At 41.4% G+C, this 6500-nt stretch overlaps 1 pseudogene; it reads right to left on the bottom strand.

Annotated features, from left to right (window-relative positions):
- Positions 1 to 576: 576 nt before the first annotated feature.
- LOC106990825 (large ribosomal subunit protein uL16-like) lies at positions 577 to 1287 on the bottom strand (annotated as a pseudogene).
- Positions 1288 to 6500: the final 5213 nt, after the last annotated feature.

The following is a 6500-nucleotide window of genomic DNA, read 5'->3' as shown; positions in this document are numbered from 1 at the left end:
AATATTCACTGGAGGAACTGAGGTTGAGGCTGAAACTCCAATACTTTGGCCACCTGATATGAAGAGCTGACTCATTTGAAAAGACCCTGATGCTGGGAAAGATTGAAGGTGGGAGAAGGAGGATGATAGAGGATGAGATGGTTGGATGGCATCACTGACTCAATGGACATGAGTTTGAGTAAACTCTGGGAGTTGGTGATGGGTAGGGAGGCCTGACATGCTGCAGTCTGTGGGGTTGCAGAGTTGGACATGACTGAGTGACTGAGCTGAACTGAACTGATGATAAGTTTATGACTGAGTTTGATGTTGGCTTCTAGTCTCCTCTCTTGTGATGAGTCAGTTTTCTCTGACAGATAAAATTCCTGGGTAGGGCGTTTATGATAGCTGAGCTCTTTAGGCAGATATTAGGAGTTCAGAGAAAGCCTCTGCCTGTGTTTATTGTTTTGCAGCAATAATGAAAACTCAAAATCATGTATCAAAGCTGCATATTTTGGAGTGGCATATTCTCCTACACTTATTTAATTTTTTTTCCTAAGCTATCATTTTTTTTTTTTTTTTTGGACAGGAAATAGCATTTATTGGTGAGCATGATTAAGGAGGGGACAGCGCTGATGCTCCTGAGTGCAGGGCCCGCCATTTGTCCAGGACCACGATTAGGGATGTATTTGACCCCACAGCCATCTGGGATGAGTCGCTTTTCTGCCACCATGTTCTCAAATTCATCCACATTGAATTTGGTAAATCCCCACTTCTTAGAGATGTGGATCTTCTGGTGGCCAGGGAACTTGAACTTGGCCTGGCGGAGGACTTCAATCACATGTTCCTTGTTCTGCAGCTTGGTGTGGATGGACATTATGACCTGGCCAATGTGGACCCTGGCCACTGTCCAAAGGCACCGCGCATACCTGTCTGGAGTCTATCAGCTCCAGCGCAAGACAACATCTTGTTGATGCGAATGACATGGAAGGGGTGGAGCCGCACTCGGATGTGAAAACCATCTTTGCCATAGCTTTTCACCATGTACTTGTTGGCACAAATACGGGCAGCCTCCAGGGCTTCAGAGGAAAGCTGCTCATACTCATATGACACCATGTGGCCACAGAGTGGGAACTCATCCACTTTGGCCTTCTTACGCCCCAAGTCGAAGATGCGAATCTTAGCATCAGGGACACCTCGGCAGAAGCGGGACTTTGGGTACGGCTTGTTCTTACTATACCGGTAACACCGGGCGGGGTGGCGGCCCATGGCGACACCAGGATCTTCAGTGGTGTGCCAAAGGGAAAGAGCTATCATTTATTTTTATATATAAACTTTAATATTGCTTAGCTCTTAGAAGAAAAAAATGTCTCTTCTTAGAGTTTTTATTGGAATGATATCAAATGTATAGATAAGTTAAACAAGGCTTGACTTTTAAAAAAAATTTATTTTGTTGAAGTGTGTGTGTGTGTGTGTGTGTGTGTGTGTGTTGGTTGCTCATTCATCTGACTCTTTGTGACCCCATGGACTATAACCTGCAGGTTTCTCTGTCCATGGGATTCTCCAGGCAAGAATACTGGAGTGAAGAATTCCCTTCTCGAGGATATCTTCCTTACCCTGGGATCAAACCTGCGTCTCCTATACTGCAAGAAGATTTTTTATCGAAGTATAATTGATTTAAAAGTGTTCATTTCTTTTGTGCAGCAAAGCTATTCAGTTATATGCATATATGTAAATGTTCTTTCTCTTATTATTAGCAGAGGTCTTCTTATTCAATTAAAATATTTGTCTAAAACAAAGAAGCAAATCCTCAGATCCCCTCCCTTTAATGCGAATCTGCCCTAATCCAATATCTTGATTCCTAAAGTCTTGTCATTCCTTATCCCCACCCATACCCCTTGCTAAAATCCCCCTTTAATGCTTTTCCATTGTTCTTAGCCAGTAAGAACTCCCTTATAAGGCACTTTTGAATCCTCCTCTTCCTGTATCTTCTATATGTCACATCCTCTCTTCCTTGCTCTCTAGAGCCTTCAGTTGATCTGATTTTCTTTTCATTCCTTTATGAATGAAAGTGAAGTGAAGTGAAGTCGCTCAGTCGTGTCCAACTCTTTGCGACCCCATGGACTGTAGCCTATCAGGCTCCTCCGTCCATGGGATTTTCCAGGCAAGAGTTCTGGAGTGGATTGCCATTTCCTTCTCCAGGGGATCTTCTCGACCAAGGAATCGAACCCGGGTCTCCCACATTGCGGGCAGATGCTTCGCCGTTATGAATGAAAAGCCACCTCCAAAGGCTGAATACTCTTCCTGAACTTCTGCCTCATTAAAAGCTGCTTATAGTTCAGATTCTAAATCAATCATTAATTTCTCAGAACAGGGCCATAGTCTACCACTTTTCTTAATTATTTCATTCTTCATATCCTTCTACCTCTTTCAAGAGGTCAAGAGGGCTAAGATAGATTGTTCTGAGTAGGCATAAGTAGTCAAGAGAGAGTCTTTGATTAAATTACTAATCAATAGCAGCTACTTCAGTTCAGTCACTCAGTCATGTCCGACTCTTTGCAACCCCATGAATCGCAGCATGCCAGGCCTCCCTGTCCATCACCAACTCCCAGAGTTCACTCAAACTCATGTCCATTGAGTCGGGGATGCCATCCAGCCGTCTCATCCTCTGTCGTCCCCTTCTCCTCCTGCCCCCAATCCCTCCCAGCATCAGAGTCTTTTCCAATGAGTCAACTCTTTGCATGTGGCCAAAGTATTGGAGTTTCAGCCTCAGCATCAGTCCTTCCAATAAACACCGAGGACTGATCTCCTTTAAGATGGACTAGTTGGACTTTTTGCAGTCCAAGGGACTCTTAAGACTCATCTCCAACCCCACAGTTCAAAAGCATCAATTCTTCATCACTCAGCTTTCTTCACAGTCCAACTCTCACATCCATACATGACCACTGGAAAAACCATAGCCTTGACTAGATGGACCTTAGTTGGCAAAGTAACGTCTCTGCTTTTGAATATGCTGTCTAGGTTGGTCATAATTTTCTTCCAAGGAGTAAGCGTCTTTTAATTTCATGGCTGCAATCACCATCTGCAGTGATTTTGGAGCCCAAAAAAATAAAGTCAGCCACTGTTTCCCCATCTATTTGCCATAAAGTGATGGGACCAGATGCCATGATCTTCATTTTCTGAATGTTGAACTTTAAGCCAACTTTTTCACTCTCCTCTTTCACTTTCATCAAGAGGCTTTTTAGTTCTTCTTCACTTTCTTCCATAAGGGTGGTGTCATCTGCATATCTGAGGTTACTGATATTTCTCCCAGCAATCTTGATTCCAGCTTGTGCTTTTTCCAGCCCAGCATTTCTCATGATGTACTCTGCATAGAAGTTAAATAAGCAGGGTGACAATATACAGCTTTGATGTACTCCTTTTCCTATTTGGAACTAGTCTGTTTTTCCATGTCCAGTTCTAACTGTTGCTTTCTGACCTGCATATAGGTTTCTCAAGAGGCAGGTCATGTGGTCTGGTATGCCCATGTCTTTCAGAATTTTCCACAGTTGATTGTGATCCACACAGTCAAAGGCTTTGGCATAGTCAATAAAGCAGAAATAGATGTTTCTCTGGAACTCCTTTGCTTTTTCCATGATCCAGCGGATGTTGGCAATTTGATCTCTGGTTCCTCTGCCTTTTCTACAATCAGCTTGAACATCTGGAAGTTCACGGTTCATGTATTGTTGAAGCCTAGGTTGGAGAATTTTGAGCATTACTTTACTAGCATGTGAGATGAGTGCAATTTTGTGGTAGTTTGAGCATTCTTTGGCATTGCCTTTCTTTGGGATTGGATGAAAACTGACCTTTTCCAGTCCTGTGGCCACTGCTGAGTGTTCCAAATTTGCTGGCATATTGAGTGCAGCACTTTCACAGCATCATCTTTCAGGGTTTGAAATAGCTCAACTGGAATTCCATCTCCTCCACTAGCTTTGTTCGTAGTGATGCTTCCTAAGGCCTACTTGACTTCACATTCCAGAATGTCTGGCTCTAGGTGAGTCATCACACCATCGTGATTATCTGGGTCATGAAGCTCTTTTTTGTACAGTTCTTCTGTGTATTCCTGCCACCTCTTTTTAATACCTTCTACTTCTATTAGGTCCATGCCATTTCTGTCCTTTATTGTGCCTATCTTTGCATGAAATGTTCCCTTGGTATTGCTAATTTTCTTGAAGAGATCTCTAGTCTTTCCCCTTCTGTTGTTTTCCTCTATTTCTTTGCATTGATCGCTAAGGAAGGCTTTCTTATCTCTCCTTGCTATTCTTTGGAACTCTGCATTCCGGTGCTTATATTTTTCCTTTCCTCCTTTGCGTTTTACTTCTCTTCTGAAAGGCCTCCTCAGACAGCCATTTTGCTTTTTTTGCATTTCTTTTTCTTGGGCATGGTCTTGATCCCTGTCTCCTGTACAGTGTCACGACCCTCATTCCATAGTTCATCAGGCACTCTGTCTATCAGATCTAGTCCCTTAAATCTATTTCTCACTTCCACTGTATAATCATAAGGGATTTGATTTAGGTCATACATGAATGGTCTAGTGAATCAGCAAACTAAAATGAACTGGAATGGGTGAATTTAACTCAGATGACCATTATGTCTACTACTGTGGGCAGGAATCCCTTAGAAGAAATGGAGTAGCCATCATGGTCAACAAAAGAGTCTGAAATGCAGTACTTGAATGCACTCTCAAAAACGACAGAATGATCTCTGTTCGTTTCCAAGGCAAACCATTCAATATCACGGTGATCCAAGTCTATGCCCCAACCAATAACTCTGAAGAAGTGGAAGTTGAATGGTTCTATGAAGACCTACAAGACCTTTTAGAACTAACACCCCAAAAAAGTCCTTTTCATTATAGGGACTGGAATGCGAAAGTAGGAAGTCAAGAAACACCTGGAGTAACAAGCAAATTTGGCCTTGGAGTATGGAATGAAGCAGGGTGAAGGCTAATAGAGTTTGCCAAGAGAACACCCTGGTCATAGCAAACACCTTCTTCCAATAACGCAAGAGAAGACTCTACACATGGACATCACCAGATGGTCAACACCAAAATCAGATTGATTATATTCTTTGCAGCCAAAGATTGAGAAGCTCTATACTGTCAGCAAAAACAAGACTGGGAGCTGACTGTGGCTCAGATCATGAACTCCTTATTGCTAAATTCAGACTTAAATTGAAGAAAGTGGTTAGTTAGCGTAGGCATAAAATGAGTAACCAACATGGTCAGGAATTCAGCCACACTTAGCTCTAGAGAGAAATTCTTCTAGGAAATGTTTATTTATTCTAAACTCAGTACTAGGATCTAGAATACACAGATTACCAAGTTCACCAGTTTCTTTTTATTTTATTGAAGTATAATTAACTTATAATATTATGTTAGTTTCAGGTAAATAGCCTAGTGATTTGATATATTTATACATTGCAAAATGACCAGTATAGTCTGGTTATCATTTGTCACCATACAATGTTATTACACTATGCTTGGCTGTACATTATCAAGTGTACTAGTTTCTTTGTGCTGCTGTCATTCATTGCTGCAAATGTAGCAGCTTAGAACAAATTATCTTGCAGTTCTAGAGTTCAGAAGTCTTAAAAATCAAGATGTCAGCAGGACTGCATTCCTTCCTTTTTGAGGCTTTGAAAAGGACTATGTCCTAGCCTGCCCCTTGCCTTTTTAGGCTGAATGCAGGACACTGTCTGCATTCCTTGTCTTATGAACCCCTTTCTCTGATTACTCCACCCTCTGCTTCCATTGTCACATCTCTTTTTCCGACTCTGACCCCCCTCTTTTTCTCATATAAGGACCACATGATTGCATTGTATAAACCAGGATAACTTCCCTGTCTTAGAATCCTCAAGTGAATCACTTTTGCCAAGTCCCTGTTGCCATGTAAGCTAGCATATTCACTGGTTTTAGGGAATAGGGTATCTTTGGGAATGTGTTATTCCACCGTTCACACCAAGATAAAATCCTTGTCTTCCAGCAACTTGGTCTCAAAAGACAGAATGTATGTATATTCATATATAATATACATAATATGAGAGCCACAGGTGTTATGAGAATTCACAGAAGGTACCTAACTGTACATTTCTTTTTAGAGTAAGAAAGGATATCTTCCAGAAGGGAGGTATCAATCCAAACCAGGTATTCAAACCAAGCAGTGTTTGGGGTAGAAAGAGAAATTAAAGATATTTTGATACAGGGAACAGTGCACACAAAGCAGGAATGTGATTTAAAAAATACCATAAGTTGTCCCCCCCCCCCCAGTGGGCCATTTTTAAATTATCTCTGGGACCTCATCTCCTGATAATCTTGTAAAATGTATACACCTTCTTGTGAGAAAAATGCAAATACACACTGTTGTATAAAATTTCAACTTCTAAATAGATATGTGTATAACATCTTTATTTATTTGTTGATAAACACTTAGGTTGCTTCCATAGCTTGGCTATTGTAAATGAACATTGGGGTGCATATATCTTTTCAA

The sequence above is a fragment of the Ovis aries genome, chromosome 1 (genome assembly GCF_016772045.2).
Source record: "Ovis aries strain OAR_USU_Benz2616 breed Rambouillet chromosome 1, ARS-UI_Ramb_v3.0, whole genome shotgun sequence".
Taxonomy (NCBI): Eukaryota; Metazoa; Chordata; class Mammalia; order Artiodactyla; family Bovidae; genus Ovis; species Ovis aries.
This window is presented reverse-complemented; position numbering and strand designations above follow the sequence as displayed.